Source organism: Etheostoma spectabile, chromosome 16 (genome assembly GCF_008692095.1).
Source record: "Etheostoma spectabile isolate EspeVRDwgs_2016 chromosome 16, UIUC_Espe_1.0, whole genome shotgun sequence".
NCBI lineage: Eukaryota > Metazoa > Chordata > Actinopteri > Perciformes > Percidae > Etheostoma > Etheostoma spectabile.
The window spans coordinates 13,547,461-13,565,921 of record NC_045748.1 but is presented as its reverse complement, the minus strand read 5'-3'; the positions used below and the strand labels follow the sequence as shown (position 1 = coordinate 13,565,921).

Below are 18,461 nucleotides of genomic sequence, written 5' to 3'. Positions count from 1 at the left end.
TAAAATAATTGTCCCTAAGTGCTAGCATGTGTCCATCCATGCTCCTGTACATATACCCCTGTGTGCAAGAATTCTATTATGCAGCTCCAGCTCTCTGGATAGGAATGCCCAGCATATGTAAAAATACCACAGGCCAGGTATTCGTGTCTCCAAGCTCCTACCCAGAAGTCCCCATCTCACTGTGGCATGTGACATTATTGTACGTTAAGCTAATTGATAGTGCTGGCAGATAGAAGTCCCAGTGGGGCCTTGTGGGAGCTGTGGATCCAATATTCCGCCTGACAGACACATGCAGAAGTAACCTGGTACCTGCTTATTACTGGTGACACTTCACAAATATGGAGCTGTGGCTAATAACTAAGCAGACCCATGAGAACCTTTGATGGCTGGATGCTGGCAGAAGGAAAGTGAGGTTTTGGCCGACAGGCTTTAATTGAAATCACACAAAGGGTTTTCCCTAATGGGCCATTCACATTGTACGCCGCATGCACTGCGCTCGCCGCTAGGTTATGTCCTATTCCCAAAATATAGGTGTTATGCTTGCCGCTGGGCTCGGCACAAAATAGGCAAGACTTTCCACTTTACGTCACATGTGCCAGTATTTTAATGCACGTCACCGTGTCCGGTCTTTACATCCGACCTGTAGTTGGCCTACATTGTATAGGACACACAGCGATTCCAGTAGCGATTTGGTGGCGAAGATGTTTCTGTCTTTGAACCAAAAGAAAGCCTTGGCACTTGCCCTGCTTGTGAGGCTATACAGAGGAAGGCAGCAGCAAGAAGAATGGTGCAAGAGACTCTCAGGTCCAGAGAGCAGTTGGGGGACTTCAGGCTGCTGAAGGAGCTCCACTTTCACTGTGATCAGTTCCAATTTTGGCTCAACAGGGAGCAATTTGACAGTTTGCTGACGAGAGTCAGGGCCACACATATACATATACGTGGTGTTACTTTCGCTAATTTCCACATTAATGTAATTATGCAAGTGGAAAGTGATTAATTAAATAAGTTACATAGTGGAAATGCTAGGACGTGAGAGGAAAGTTTGATAAACTTAATGGCCAGACCATCAGGACCAGCCCCATTGGAAGATTTGATTTCTGAGATTGCCTGTTGGACATCAGAGAGAATAATGGTTGAAAATAAGAATGAGCTATTGTTCACAGTATTTGTTATGCTAGATTAGGAGAGCTCAAATGATTGAGAACAACAGATGAAAGGAAAGGAGGAAAAATGTTGATTGAGGGCATTGGCTATTGAGACAGGATCAGTGATAATGTCGTAGTTTATTCTAAGTTTGGTAGGAAGCCTTTTATTGGTTTTGCTAATTAAAGAGTAGAGTTTCTTCCAGATTTGCTTAGGGACCTATAGGCTAAAAAAATGAGAGAAAAAGAAAAACGTCTCAATATTCTGGTCTGTGAAGAAATTATAAATAATTTCCATGTCATGTAAACCTTCAAAATGTACACAAATAAATCCAGATTACGCTACAGCAAGCAAACAAATATTATGAACAACCAATCAATAGACTACCTTCTTTTTAATATCATCAAACTCACGACGCTTTTGTAGAAGACTGATACTGAAATCCGGGAAGATATGGACACGTTTGTCGTACTTGTGTTCTTCTTTTTCACGGGCAAGTCGTAGTATTTTAATCTTATCCTGAAGACTAAGGAATTTCACCAGGATAGGCCTCGGAGCAAAATTCTTCTGATTCTGTGAGTGTTGCATGTAGGGGAGCGGTGACCCCGCTCTAAAGCTGAAGGTACTGGAAAATTCTTCTCACCCAGAAGCTGCTGGATTAGGCCGCCAATAAATCCGTGGATGTTTTTTTCAGGAACATGAATAAAGCAAAGATTGTAGACCCTGCTTCGGTTCAGCATCATCCAGTTTATCCCGCAGATGTGAGTTTTCACCCTTGATTGACTTTTTGTATGTCAGATGAATCGTCCTCATTGGAGCTGACCCTATGTTCAAGCTCCGCTACTTGGTCGCCTATAGTTAGAGAGCCATGGATCAATATTCGATGATCAATAAATGTTGTCCATTTTGTGAAAACATTTCAGCTTTCAGTTGTTGTATAGTGTCCATTATAAGATGGTGGTAACTGATTGCTCCATAATGGACATCCAGCGCTGTAAATCAGAGGCTTTGAGGACGTTGTTTATATAAAGCATCAATGCACAAGGAGTAATTGCATTCGTAGTGAGACATGAAATGATTTACGAGTTATTTGAAGGCAAATCTAGCCATGTGTTCAGATATTGCCGGCTTGCCATTCATTTGTAGGTATTTTGAAATTAGATTTAGTTAATATTACCGGCCATTGGAACACATTGAACATCAGCTTGCAATGAAAAGGTGTGCTTGGGTCGCAAATGTGTACACACATGAAATTATTTCTTCTTAAGTCCTGACATTTTAAGGAGCAATGCTACACACTTCCCAGCTCTTCAAGAAATGATCTCCAGTTTCACAAACGCCAACATTCCTGTGAGAAAATGGGAAATATGTGACTGTGCTCACATTACTGATTAGCCAGCGCTTTCAAGACTGTGCTGCCCTTGAGAAGGACATTAGCCTGTTCTCAAACCCTTTCTCTGTTGAATTGCACGAGGACGTGCAGTCGAAGCTCATTTATATTAATACCTTATATTACCTTAGAAAATGAATACCTTATTTAAATTAATACCATATAAGTGTGATAATACTAAGTAAGTCAGTTCTCTTTCAGATCTCTGACAGTTTTCACTGTCAAAGATCTACATGGGTTTGGAAAAGTCCAGATGAGTTGCCATGCCAACAGGATTTTCAAGTTGTTTGGCACCACATACAATTTGTGAGCAAATATTTTGTTTAATCACACTCGTGCAGACTGAGTCGTTTTCATAAGGAGCAACATAACTGGTAAGTGAAATTTAATTGAGATAAGATGATCCCACACTCTCCACTGTACAGCACAGAGTGCTTAAAACTTGCAAATTAAAATCTACGCGACAGTTGATTGCTGCATGAATTGTGTTGTTCAACTGAAAAATTAAAAGATAAACCTTAATTAAAAAGCTTGCTCATTAAGAGTCTCTTACACTAAAAGGCTTATTGGCCAGGACTACATACTTTTTTTCATTATGTGGCCCCAGGCGTCAAAAGTTTGGTCTTCCCCACACAGCTTATTGGTGGGTCATGACACAGCTTTACTTTGGACAGAAAAACACAAGACAGAATCTTTGCTGAGTTTAAAACAGACAATACTGGGCAGCTTTACAACCTTCACAAAAACTTGAAGTTTGTTTCTTGGCACCTGGTAACCCTCGACTCATCTTCAACAGGCTTAACAGCATAAATCATTTCCCCACTCACAACCTAATATATGGCATGTTGGGCATGACTTCTGGTGTTTAAGTGTAAAGTTATATTCACACAATTTCATTGGATACACTATAATTTTCATTCTGTGCCTTCCAAACTTATACTTGTTTGCACAAAATACCCTTTTGTCTACTTTTCCCTCACTTTGTGTGAGTCTTCTTCTCTTTCACACATTCATAAACGCACTACAACACAAACGTACACAGCAACACTTGGCACAATGACTCAGAACCAGACATGGGATTTTAAGATAGGATTTTAAATACAGCCATTTGTTTAGGCACACTGCAGCAACAAAGTTTCTATTTCAAGGTGTTATCCTCATGTGGATAACACCTTGAAATAAAAACTTGATAAAATAAAAACTTGCTGCTGTTACCTGGCAGAATTACAATATAACGTTCGCTTTTCGGCTATTCTTTTTGCAGCTTAACTCCGATTATGGATGTGTAAACATTTTCCCTTTCTTTATTTACACAACTGCTGATTTTCTCTGTTATTTTTAACTGAAGAGTCATCTACCTGCAAACTTGACTCAAAAATGTGCTCAACTATAGTCTATGTCGTTTTGCTGTTATTTACCACAGCTAATGACAGATTTAGTAGTTCAATTTTATTCCTCTTGAGGCTCTTAAGGGTTTTTCCGAAGTGTGACTCTCCAAACACTTCAATTACACCTGTTGTTTGGTAAGTAAAATGTCGCTTCGCTCAGCATGGCTGGTCTCATTTATGCTCACAATGATAAGAAGTTCAGTCCTCTATAAAACAATGAATTAGAAATTTAGCACTGCAGTTCAGCCTCATGCCTAAGTGGTTGTAAGTAAGATTTAACTGTGTTAAAGTTTGGAGCAAATGGGACATTAATGCCATCTCCTTTGTCTCTCTTTAGTCTTTTCTCATGCAAATGTTTAATCTTCATTTGCATTTTTATTTGTAGAGTATGTAATTTTCTGTTTCTTTCTTTCTATATTCAGTTCAATCTGTTGTACTCGCTTCACCTTCAGGTCTTACTTGGAGCCTGAAGGTGGGGGGCGCGTTGATCAGTCGGGTGAGGTCGGTGACTCGAGTCTGTGTGTTCCGTACTGTCGTCCGTCTGGAGTCGGCAGGAGGGGCTGTCGGCTTTCATTTTGGCCGACCTGACATGCTCAGTCGGAAGGCGGGCAATGCCAGCAGTCGGACTCAAATGACAAATCTGATTGGTGGAGTGCAAACCCGGAAACGAGGAGCGGGATGAACATGACTAGAGTCTCTGAAAATCTGTCCAAAATCTTTTAAACTGACCTGTATCAATCTGAAATGAAGACAGATTCAGCAACTGCATGGCCTATTTCTCGCTTAAAATGCTTTCAGAAACACGTTTTGGTGAGGAAAATATTGTAAAATATCAGATTGTATTCTGAACAAACCGCCATGATAGTTTGGCTTTGAATTTTTGAAAGAGCCAGAACCACGTGATACATTTGACCAATCAGCTGCCAGTTTTCATTTTGGGATTAGCGCCGCCCGCTGCTATGGAGACGTATTATGTCTCGTCGCTTTGGAGTGTTCTGAGGCACTTTTCTGACCAACTCATGGAGACTGATCTGTCCAACTGCTTTTTCTGCTGACGGTCAGCTGTCTGGTCAGTGTCTCAGGGGCTTAAGCTCCAAACCTACTGTTGTAACAGTTGCTCCTTTATGTTGACTGGAGCCTGCTGAGGTGGTGGGGGCATCTGATTAAGATGTCTCCCTGAAGCCTCATTCTGAAGGTATTCTGGGCATGTCTGACTGGGAGGAAGCCCAGAAGACTGGGGAGGGATTATATATTCCAACTAGTCTGGGAAAGCCTCAGGATCCCCCAGAAGCAGCTTGGAGGACATGGCTGCCCCTATTAGTTTGTTACCACTGGAGCCAAACCCTGCAAATGAGATGGTTAGATAAATGGATGCCTCATTTTAATGGCTTAAAGGTTAAAAATAAATATTGCTATAGCTTCCATTACACTGGAATGAAGAAGAACAGCCAACAAATAGCCTCTGCTTAGGCTATACAATCCTTGACATATTTTTTTTAGCAACATTAAATATATATACACAATTATATGTGGACCTGCCTCAGAGTACCCATAATGATTAACAAGTAGATGTTTGCTTGTTGAAGAGTTGTCCAAAGCTTTAGCTGAATGTGAAATGTCATCACAATTTATAGAATTGCTCATCATATGGTAAATAACACCTACATTAGCAAAGGGCAATTGCTTGATGAAACCCCTAACATTTTCCACAGAAGACTCTATAAGTGTGTGTGTGTGTGTGTGTGTGTGTGTGTGTGTGTGTGTGTGTGTGTGTGTGTGTGTGTGTGTGTGTGTGTGTGTGTGTGTGTGTGTGTGTGTGTGTGAGAGAGAGAGAGAGACAGAGAGAGAAAAAGAAGGCTGACTCACTCATCACTCACTGGAAACCAAATCTACCTGCAGGTATAAATAAAGTTACCTTGACCCACTACCCTGCAATTATTGCATAATATACATTAGTAAAAAAGGATTGAATGAGTTTTCTGCACCTGTCATTTAAAAAAAAAATGTTACTCCCTGTTTAATCTTTTCAATATCATGTAACTTCTTTTGTATTCCACAAAATTTAAAATTCCATTGAAATCTGTTTAATAGTTTTTTTTTTATATCCTGCTGACAGATAAATGGGACCAAAACAACTTACTTGGAGGTAAGTGCAGAGCATTTACTCCACGCAGAGCTAGAGCTGCTCTTTGTACTGTCAGTGCTATGTGTTTATATATCTGTGTGCATGTGTGGTAAAAGAGACGGTTACATTAAGATAAAATCAGTCATAGCTTTTATGAAGAGGAAGCCTCCAATGTACGTAACCTTGTCATGTTGTTGCTTTAATGCTATTTAAGATAAAATAATAATTTAAAAAAATCAGTTTGCTCTCACATACAGTAAAACATTCAAAACAGACGAGATGGAACTGTATTGCTGACACATGACTACAAGTCTCTGAATCCTATGGCACCGGCTCTTTTTTTGGTGGCAGCGTATTTCTTGTTGATTCTTTGATCCCAGTCCCCACAGGCATAAAGGCAGCATTTGCATCTGTCAGCAGATTCTCAGTGTCACTCTTTTTTTCTTTTTTTTTAACAGTATATTTGTTTGAAGTCTCTCATCATTATAGCAGATGTCAGACTATTCAGGGTGTTGTCTTTTTCCTTTTTGCCATCCTTCAACATAAGATACATAAGTAGCCTACCTTGAACTGGTAAAAAAAAAAAAAAGGCTAATTCCTCCAGCTTGTGTTTTAAGGCTGGGATTGGTTCTGTCATATCCTATCAAAAGCCATGCATGGTGATCTCCCCTTGTAAATACAGCAGCACGCATTTTCAGACTTTTTAGGTTCCACCTGACTCTACACATGATATGGTCAATTTCACAAAGAAAACTCAGTGTTTAGACATGAAAGCAAAAATGCTCAGGTTCTTCTCATTTTTTATTCTAGACATGTCACCCAATCACAAGCTAGGTTAATTTACAGGCTTGTGCCTTCCTTCCTTTCTTTTTTTTTACCACCAGTAATACTGTTGGCCTCAGTATCCCTGTCTGAAATTACATACAAAACACTGGTAAGAATTTAAGGGGACATTGATACCTCTTTACACATTCTACATGAATGTAGTATGCAGTATGTTTCATAAAGCTATTGTATTGCATCATATTGCACAGCTTCTGTGACCATGTGCTTTACACAGCACATCCCCACAAAACCAATCCCACTAGATTCTATAGACAACATCTATAGTGATCCCTGGCCTAAACAACCATACATTAAAATGTTACCTGGGCACTTACTAATTCACGCTGAAAAAGGATGAGAATTGTCCCTTTTACTGGCCAGTTTTCCTAAGCCCTAAGGCATGTTTTGGCCTTTTTATTTTAATTCACAGGACCCATTTTTATTAGTTGAGCCTGTATGTGTTGCATAATTCTGGAGTCAGCATAATCTAAACAAGAGGCTGAAGAGACAAAAAACCTAAAGACAAAGTTTTAGAAATGTAAACTCCTGCACAACTTTTACATATTTTCTGAAGGTACAATACATCTTTCAAGCATATCTTTAAGAATTATTTGGTCAGTTTATTGTAGAAAATGCGTTTCCAGTCTATCCTGGCATTTAGTGCTCATGAAAGTCAGAATAATGCTTACTCTATTCTTGCTGTTGACCCTGCAGAATTCAGAGAAAATGTAACCATTACTGCTTTTTGTGTTACCCTCGTGTGAGCTTTTAGATGATAATGGGCAGTATTGTTATAGTCCTGTTTACAATGGGGGAAAAATAAACTTTTACTAGCATTGACGATATTCTTGATGTGTTACTGATTTTCATTTCACTTCAAACCAGTTACCTGGCAACGTGAATGAACCAGTATTCAAAAAGACAGCTTTTGATCTTCATGAGGAAGACTGAACATCTGCACATGAAGGGTGTGTGTTTGCATCCTATTTTCTTTACATTTTTTCATGTTTACCGTGTGTGCACGACCCTGAATGTGATCAAGCTCTGTCCTCATTATCTTCTCCTAATGTCGTTCAGAGGAGCGCGGAGGCCTCAGAGGTGCTTGGAGTGATGATTCACATGAGCATGGAATGTGGAGGGTTCTTTCACTGAAAATCGGTTCTGTTGATCCTTTTGCTCATCTGATGAGAATGATAAAGGGAGCTGTTGTGGAAACTCAGCTCAGCACTTCAGTTGTGTGAAGCTGTATGCTGGAAAAGGCCAAATGGCACATAATCAAGTGTGATATATTAGATGTCTTAGTAGGTGTACAGTGGGTCTGAATGTTGAAGGTTGGCCAGACATGTATGGTTCTGATGATACCACTCTCTGGAGAACTGGATAATGGCATTAAATTAAGAAATGCAGATTCAAGTTTTTTCAAGACAAACGTTTCATTGTTGGTTGAAAAGGGCCTTCTAACCTGTCATTGCTTTTTTAATTGTAGCCATATAACTTTTTATATGGAAATAGGTTTCAGTGTTACAGTGCTACTTTACATTTGCATTCATGCGTAATTTATGAGAAATATTTTTACTCAATAATTAATTGATACACTCGTGATATTATGACTAATTTGCCTTTAATTATCATTACATGGTTTTAAATCACTTACCCAAGTGACTGTGTGAGTCATAATGTGTAATTACAGTTTGAATAATAAATAATTAACAACATAATGAAATATTAAAGTCCAATTAAAATCACAAGTGGTCATCCCTTTTGTCAAAAATAATGTTTTGTTTTAAATGTTATTACAATAGTTTTTATGATTAAAAGGATGAAAAAGGGTGTTTTGGAAATATCAATGCGTTTGGGTGTCTGTTTGACAGTCGGGGTCTGGTTGATTGACAGCAGCTGGCAGGCTGCTTGTGTGACAGTGCCTAGATGTCGTGGGCAGACAGCGTTAGTGGTAATGAAGAGTGAAGACCAAACTAGCATCTTTTTCTGGAGCGATGTGACATTTGGTACGTTTACATGCTGTTATATGTGCTGCAGCTAATTAGCCATCTAGTCTGCAAACTAACGATAGCAGTGCACTTTTCCCAGAGCCAGCCCTTACCAATTTAGTGCCCTAAGCAAATTTTCAACTGTTGTTGTTTTTGTTGCTTTTTCATGCTTTTTCTGTGGCTTTTTGATATTTTTGTCAAGTTTCTTCCTAACGTTATTGACGTTTTTCTATGTGTTTGATGCTTTTTCACCATTTTTGTTGTTTCAACATTTTTAGTGTTTTTTTAACGTTTACAATTATGCCATTTTGGCTTTCTTTTTTATCATCTTTTTCTTTACTCCTTCGGCCTTGCTGTCGCCCCTAGTATTTGCCTATGATGCCTATCCCATGGGCCAACCCCAGCTCATTTAACAAGCTATGGTGCAGGACACAACATGTGTTGATGTTTGTAAGTTAGATAAGAAGGAGACTTAAGGAGAGCTGTATATTTTTAATGTGTTAATGTTTTTAATATGAGATTTCGTGTGGTACTTTTGTGAAAGAGTCTGGAATTTGTGTGAACCTTTAAAGCTTATCTTGTAAGAAATCTGGACTATGAAAATGTGCCATTGGGTGTTCTGTCCTGCTCACCGAATATTCCTTTACTAAATACTCAACTGAAGAAACAAGACAAGGGTCAATTAATTAATCCCTGTATGTTGCAACATATCATTGCCTTTGCAATAATATGCATAGTCATTGTACTGCTCTTTCTTTCAACATACTGTGACTACCATGAAACTAATGGGACTTGACTGATGCCAGAGAACTTGGACAGCTTCTCTGTACTGCCTGAAGATAAGGGCCAGTAGACTTTAAATGTAGCAGAGAGAATTAAATTACATAATTTAGGCTTTTCCAATTAAAAGTAGAATCTCAAATCATCAAAGCTGTCATTCTTCTGGAAACGCCATGCTTGAATTTAGACTTCAGTGACATTGCCGTTTGTCCATTTATGAGGGAAAAGCTTGTTACTGGTCCCTGGGCTGATAATAATAGAGTTGATACAGCTTCAATAGCAGTTTCATCGTGTTTTCCTTCTCCCTGCGTGACTTTGCAGTTTCTGCCAAATACCTCTTTTCTTTTCTGTGTTTTGAGAGAGCACTTATCTCTATTTAATTTGCCACAGAACCGTATTACGCTCTTTCATACTACTCCTTTGTCCGTTCAGCCTCTCTGCAAATCATGCCATGCAGAGTTCAGCCAGTTCTTTACTGTCTTGATGTGGCTTTCCGTTTAAAGAAAATACAAATGACAGAATAATAGTGGAGCTTTTATGTACGCCCTCCTTAGTCTTCTTTTGAGTTCACTCAGGTACACATGTTCAGCATATACTCAAACAGAACAAACACATAGAAGAGGATTCCTATTTTGAGACTGACATACTGTACAGGAGCAAATCCGACAAGTCGGGTTGGGCCTAATATTGTGGCTATGAGAGGCTGCTGCAAATTTCCATTTATGGATGAGCACATATGTGGTATGAAGAAAAAGAGTCTGCACAGCTCAGTATTTGAATTGAATTGTATGCGGAGGATTAAAGAGTCCAGCTCTTGCTGATGTCTGACATGCCATGTCACGGATATATATATGATGGATGAGTCATGGTGTGTGTGTGTTCATGATTTCCTCATTTGTTCGCAGGCATCACCAATCACCTACAGAGTCCTTTCTCCATCCATAGCACACTGGTAAATGTCACAACTTTGTCTGTATCATTTCCTCTAAACCATATTTGTTGAATGACTGTGACTGGGTTGTTGAAGGTTATCTGCATAAGGCATTCATATCAGTATATGACAAGCATGCTTTATCCAACTAGATTATTGTGTTTCTGTGAAGGGACTTTTTCTTGAAAGATTTAGATGCAGCACTGTGAGACGTGTTTTTTTTTTTTTTCATTTGTCATTTTTTTATCCGCAATAATCATCTATAGTAAAGGAATGAAGGATATCAAGTGTTTGGGTATGTCAGACTTATATTTCCAAGCATGTCTGAGTGTCTGCAGATGAGGTGAGATGGAGGTACAATGATTTTTTAAGGAAAATGTCACTCTTGTTCTGTATTCATTTAGATTTCTTCTACTGCCTGCTCCTTTTTTTTGAACCACTGACATCTCATTAGTGTCAGTTACAGATTACAGCTTCCCTTCCTCATCCTTTGCATAGCCTTTATCCAAATAAAAAAAAAGGTTGAAGGGAGCTTCTCTAGCAACACCCCCCTCATCATTTATTAAATAAAATGAGTACTGATGCGGCTGCTGGTGCAGCTCCCTATTAAGATGAATCCTCCCGGTCTCTCAGGAACCGTGCCTGTTGAAATAGGAAATACCCACGTGTATTACTGAAGTTAATAATTTCAATATTGACATGTTTGCTCTTAACGTTGTTTGAATTGAATTAACCTAGGATGGATCTTAAGAGGTTAGCCGGCTGATATTAAAGCTTTGGCGCTGGATCAACATATCTGTGAGATTTCGAGGAGATTGGAGCAATGCGCCGTCCCCTCATACTGGAAAGTGACCTGAGGCGAGAGAGGCAATAAGGCAGAAAATCTAATATGGTGGCATGGGCTGTCCCACTGGGCTAAGCTCTCTCAAACAGCAAAGATAGGCGTCCCACTCTGTGTCTCTTCTTTTTTTTCCTCTTTCATATTCTGTTCCCTTCTTCCTCTCCATCTTTCTTCCTTCTTTTCTTAACATCAGGCTAACAGGATCACTAATACATGCTCGCACACACACAGTTACACATAAAGCTGTGAGTCCTCTATTGCTATGACCCTAACCTCATTGCAGAGTTTATTGGGCAGCTTCACCGTAGAAGTAACCTGATTTTGCCTGGAGGAATACAGAGTCAGCTATTTGCCTGGCTGCTTGCAACACCCCTATACCCCTCTGTCTTTTACTACTGTCCACCCCCACCTCTGCCAACCAGTTTGTTTTCCCAATATATCAACCAACCACCCACCCCAGAGTATACACACACGTCTCCAGATGGTTTAGTGGCTTGCTGTGCCCAGACAGATATGGTTCAATAGCTTCAGGCAAAAGAATAACATTGTCAACTTTCTGCTGAATCACAGACGTAATGTCCACACACAACCCAGCAGTCGCCATTGATGATGTGAAATTGGCTGCACTCATGAACAGGTAAAGGCCAATTGCTGCAACGCCTCTGAAATGTCCATGTGTGAGCACAAAAGAGAAAGGAAATAAACAGCAATCATGTATTATTCTTTAAAAGTCCAAAGAAAACCAAATAACTGTGCCGTTTTCACTTTAATTTCGGGTTTTATTTAAGCCCCTTTCAGTTTTTGGGGGGGTTTGATTTTCTTTTTCTTACTTCCATTGCTAGCTCACCAGAAAGTGTGCGTGCGTGTGTGCGTGCGTGCGTGCTTGCACATGTACAAGGACAGGTCCCTTGACAGATTTTTCATGTCTGGTCATGAACAGATTTTCCTACAGATGGAGAATTACAGGCTTATTTCCATATTTCTTGACATCACTTCCACATTCTCTCCACTAACTTTCTCATCTTGTGCGGTTGACTGCACAGTGAACTCCCAGGTCCTCCAGCGGCATACATCCACCACCTTAGCCTGCCGACACTCGCTTGCACAGTATATCGCCATCATACTACTCAATGCAGGAAACGAACAGGGATGATTATTAATGATACTTTTTTGGTAATGTACACACAAAAAGAAGCAACCACTCACTACACATTCATAATGTATCAGCTGTGAGGGATTGACTGCTGGTGATGGTGATTTTTTGTTCCACACACGTTCGTGTCTACATTTTTGTCTGTCCATCAGAACTGTCTTCTTCCAATTGTTCTTTTGTTTGAACACTTAAAATCAACTATTACTTCAGGGTTTCCTGGCAAACAACCTTGTGTGACCATGCAAATGATGATGTTTCTAAGAGGCAAAGGCAGAAGTAGATATTGTGGTGATGGGAGATTAAATTCAATGTGTGTATTTTCACTGACTGCGGAACGGCTGCGTTCCGACTCATACCAGCTCCAGCAATCCACAGCCCTCCGGAGCAGGTACGCGGAGCTTCTATTTTTGCCGGATGATAGAAAGCTCTGCAGCAATTTTCTAAATAAAATACAACGTGCTCACAGCAGATCATATTTCCCTGCACTACGCCTTGAAAACATCATAACGGGTGAGGACAGTCCTGAAGTAAACAGGTCAGAGGTTTTGTGGTTCTGATTATAGAACCTATCGCACAATCATATGTGAAGCTGTTAGTCATGGCCGTAGCCGTTCTGCAACAAATCCGGACCTGGTGGGTATTAAAGGACGGCGGAGCACAGAGCAGAGTCAATCCACAGCCGTTCAGCAGTTGGTAGAAATCCAGGGTAAGAGTAAAAAGGACGATTAACGCAGGGTATGCTTTAGAGTGTGGCTACATTGTGATTGACAAGCTACCATGGCGGTGTCCTTGGGTTCTCGGTCAGATCCACCCCTCAATCAACAAGTGAATGGGTGACGTCCACTTCTTTTAGTCTATGGAAAACGCCCATATGACTCATTCTTGAAATGGTCATAAGGGTCATTCTGGAAGGCAATGAGGATTCTATTTGAGTTTGGAGGACTTGGTTCATTAGTCACATTCTCTGTCTCTTTGTTTTGTCTATTTTCTTTTCCATCGCCCTAATTTCTTTTGCAACAATGGACATTTTATCAAATGGAACCATCAGTTGAGGAGTGTAAGTTGTTTGTGGTCATTAGTGTCAGCCGTTCAAGCGGGTGATTAAAAAGAAAGAAACTACAACTTCAACTGCACTAAATTACTGATAATATTATCATCCAGATTTTTGCCAGCGTGGGATGGGGTACGGGAGTGACTTTATAAAGCACCTATTGAGGCACACAATGGCCTCATCTATCTCCTTTGCTTTCCTATCCGGTCTGATTAAACGAGTGTGATGGATCTCGCCATCATTAGTGAGACAGAGGGCTGGCGGATTGGAGCCATCACAAATCAGCTTTATGTGGGAAGAGCATGGAGTGGCAGTGACAGCTTTACAGCTCCTGTGATATTAATGGAGTGGACAGTTTTACATTGCTTGGCCCTGCAGCCCTTTCACATCAGATGTATGGTAACCAGGGGTCATTAAAGAGCTTGAGGCTCCAAGTTATGTGTATTTCAATTGATATTCTCTACCTTAGTCAGCATATTACTGGTTGTCCGAAAAGGTGTTGGAGTAACTATTCAGTATTCTCATCCTGAATTATTTATGTTAATGCTGATCTATAGCCTGAAGATGTAAATAATGTCGATAGTGGTGTGCATAACAAATCTGTGCCTATAATTTAAAATGAAAATAAAAAATGACCTTGTTTCTCGTAGCAGGTTTTACACCACTGCTAAAAAACACCAATGAGCTGTAGAAAAAAAGCACCAAAGGAGTACATGTGTTCTCAAAATACAGTCAACCAGTGCCTTACCACAGATGTTTCCTTCACGGGTTGTCCTCGCCCCAAATCTGCACAGTTGCAGATGCATGCCTTTTTCATGATCCAAATGTAGAGAATTTTTCAAGCTTAACTCACAGTGGAAAATATCTTTATTCAAGTATGAGAAAAATAACAGTCAAGTTGCACATCCTGAGAATCACATTTGATTTTATCCAAGCTTACATTCAAAATCTCTTTCTCTTTCTGTTTAATTTAGCAACAGAAACAGCAAAATGCCATTGCTCCTTTGACTATCACAATAAGTGGGTCTTCATTTAGCTTTGGAGACTGCTGTTAAAAATGCAGAATTTTCTCACTGTAATAATCTGCTTTGAGAAAAATACATTTTTACTCCGCTAATGTGAAGAATGCCAGCTGATTTTCCAGTATCCAAATGTGTTTAAAATTTTCAGGAGCTTTTTTTCCTCAGCTTTGTCATACTGTTTGACAATATACTTTGTATTATGATTTTATTTTTCTTGTCTCATTTTGATAAACAGTAACCTTTTTTTTGTGAGGAAAAGGGCGTGAATGTATCACATATGGAACCTGATTTCACATGTATATCTTTACAATTGAATATAAGACATTGCCTAAATACATAGAGACATTTTGAATTTTCTAGCACGCATGAAACACCATTTCACATGACACAATTAGTCAAAAGCTAATTGAACTAGGGGTTCATCGGTGATCAGTCCTGGGTCCCCTCCTCGTCTCTCTGTACACCAAATCTCTCGGGTCTGTCAATCACTTGCACAACTTTTTATTATCACAGCTACGCCGATGACACCCAACTATTTCTCTCCTTTCCGGAGTCTGAAACTCAAGTAGCAGCACTTGTCTCGGCCTGTTTGACTGACATTTCTTATTGGATGTCTACACACCATCTGAAACTCACCCTTGACAAGACCGGGCTCCTTTTCCTTCCAGGGAAAGGCTCTCTTACCCAAGACCTGACTATAACAATTGACAACTCTGTGGGAGCCCCCACCGAGACAGCTAGAAACCTGGGTGTGACACTTGACGACCAACTCTGCTTCACTGCCAACATTACTGCAACTGCCTGATCATGTAGATACATGCTACATAACATCAGAAGGATACGTCCCCTTCTAATGCAGAAGCCAGCTCGGGTTCTGGTTCAGGCTCTAGTCATCTTGCGTCTAGACTACTGCAACTCCCTCCTGATTGGCCTGCCTGCATGTGTCATATGGCCCCTATATATAGCTTATTCAGAACGCAGCAGCTCAACTTGTCTTCAAACTCCCCAAGTTGTCTCACACTACACCCCTCCTCCGCTCTCTTCACTGGTTAACAATTGCAGCCTCCATCCGCTTCAAGACACTAGTACTTGCATACAGGGCCACAAACGGATCAGCCCCAGCTTACATCCAGGAAATAGTCAAACCCTATACCCCAACCCGCCCTCTCCGTAATGCATCCGCCAACCTGCTTGCTGCCCCCTCACAGCGAGGGAGAACTAATCACTCAACGTAATTCCAACTGTTTGCTTTGTGTATATTTATAGTACATATGTTTCTTGAAGCTGCACTTTCATATGGCTCTTTGTAGATCTGCCTATTTAATGCTAATGTACTTGCAGTTACTACTTTGCAACTTCAGGGTTGAAAGCACTTAATTGGAAGTCGCTTTGGATAAAAGCGTCAGTTAAATGACATGTAATGTAATGTAATGTAATTGGGAGAAAAGAAGACAGAAATGTATTTGCTTAGTTTATTATAAGCTAAGTATGCTACGGTAAGTTGTCATATACTGCACAGTTTGTGCACACACAAATAATAATGATATAAGTATATAAACAGCTACAGTATTTATATCCCTCATTAACTGTGAAATATCTGTTAGCTGCAACAACAAGCATGGAGATGCACAGCCAAGTTTTGAGGTGGTGGTAGCAGAGAAGCTATGACAGATTCATCAAACCTGGAGTGGAGGTCACCTTTCCTGGGGAAAATGGCATTACAGCTGCAGTAAATTCAGGCAGATTGTTCTCAAGTGAGCAAGCCATGGAAAGCAATATGAGAGCAGCAGAAAAACAAAAACAAAAGTAAGCCAACAGGAGACGCAGTGGGGTGTCAGTCTTTTGCTTTCAGAAATGAGTTATATCCAAACCATAGGAAGCCACTGAATACAGAATAGAAGACACACAGAGCCACATCACATGCTTGGCAACTTCCAATGATGGCAACTATTCCCTAAATCTGCTTGTGTACGTGTGCATGTACGTTTGCGTGTGTGTGTGTGTGTGTGTGTGTGTGTGTGTGTGTGTGTGTGTGTGTGTGTGAATATGTGTGTGTGTGTGTGTGCATGCATTGCTTTGATAAGTGTGAATCATAAAACAATTTCTCTGTGTGAAATCTCTCAGGCAGAATTTGCCTAGTGTGAAAATCCATCCAGCCAACATGAGCTAACATTTTACTCATTAATGTCTTGAGAAGTTTGCACCAGAAATACCAAGCAGCCTGCAGAATGTGTCTTTGTATGAAGATGACAGCATTTGCAGTGTTGTTTGTGTCTGTGTGCATTTGTTTGCTTGTGTTTGGTTTGCCATGTGTTTTTTTGAATATCCCTTTGTGTGTTTTGACATCCGCATTGCACTGACTGCAATCTACACTCTATTGTCAGTGAGTCATTCTTTTCATTGCAACAATTCATACATATTCAATGGTTTGCCATCAATGAAATAATGATTAAAAGGAGAGTCCATGAAAAGCATGGTAATGTCACAGAGTGTGGTATCTTCCACTAAACAGAGCAAGAAAACTTTGGAACTAAACTAAATGGATTAACAGTATAGAGTCAGACATTTACCAGGAATTACCATATTGGGGAAGCCTTTGGTTCACCCAGTGGCAGTGTGTGTCCCATGTGGGCAGGGTCGTTTGCGGCGGCTGATGTTTGAATCCAACTTGCGGTCCTTTGCTGCGCTAGACTGGGTTTATCCACCCGGCGCGCTATTAGTAGGTTTAACATGATGACAACAGAGAAGCGACCAAGCAGCTTTTTGTTTACATTCAACATGGCGGCTACCAAAGTGCGGCAACCCGTTGATGCAGTACGTCACACGGATACTTAGTCTGATTGATTGAAGGACTATCCAATTGCGTACAGAGTCATTTGAACTATGCACGTTGATCATGCCTCTTGTGCAGTAGAAAATACAGAGCAGACTCCCCAGACTGATGTTCTTTGAAAGATTGAGCTAGGTCTGGTGATAGCCAGACTATTGCTGTGCGTCATCCCCCATCTCTCCCACCTTTCCTATCTATCCATAGTCACAAGAAATAAAGGGAAAAGAGGGAATGACTATATTATAGAATGTATGATATGTAAGAACAAAATAAAATGTGGGGTTTTATAGTTATTTTCTATATTTATATCAAATGTTTTTATAAAAAATAGGAACAAAATTAAGGCTCAACATCCATGTTAGCTTGTTTTACACATATAATGTTCACCATGTTAACTATGTTGTTATGGCTGTGTTAACGTTTGATAATTAAACACGAAGAAGAGTGGATGCTTATGGAAATGTCATTTGTTTGCAGGTAGTTCCACAAAAAGTAAAGAATAAAACTAAGTTGAATTTTGACCTGAAGATGGGGCTGGATGAAAAGTGAATGCTGACCGCTAACGTTGTGTGACTGTATTTCACTGTAGAGGAGTCCATCACTGGGATGTAGTATGCAGACTAAACTTGAAACTTGTAGCCTAAGCCTTGTGGTGCTTTCAAAGTTATTGTAAAATACCCTTTTCCCATCTGAAATTTGTTTTTTTTTGTTTAACAGCAATTAACTGGTGTAATAAGGTATAGATATACGTCATTGGTATTACATTATTGATACATAACTTTGACCATGTGACCTTAGCAATACACAAGCCGTTTCGCTTTAGCACTGGTATCGAAAAAAATCAAAAACTCTTTTAACATAGAGGGCATGTGAATATTGTATTGCAATGGACTGTACTTGTTCTTTAAGACATGTCATACCTATGTCTATCTCTCTATATATAATATAAAACCAATCCACCTACCAAACAGAAGGAGAGAGACTCCACAGCCAA

The 18,461-nt window shown here is 40.0% G+C and overlaps 1 long non-coding RNA gene across 1 annotated transcript; it reads right to left on the bottom strand.

Annotated features, from left to right (window-relative positions):
* Positions 1–685: 685 nt before the first annotated feature.
* Positions 686–17,914, bottom strand: LOC116704756 (uncharacterized). Its single transcript, XR_004335766.1, has 3 exons — positions 17,904–17,914; positions 5,632–5,639; positions 686–755 (listed from the first exon to the last, which is right to left on the bottom strand). It is a non-coding gene; the product is annotated as an uncharacterized LOC116704756 (long non-coding RNA).
* Between the last annotated feature and the right edge of the window lie 547 nt (positions 17,915–18,461).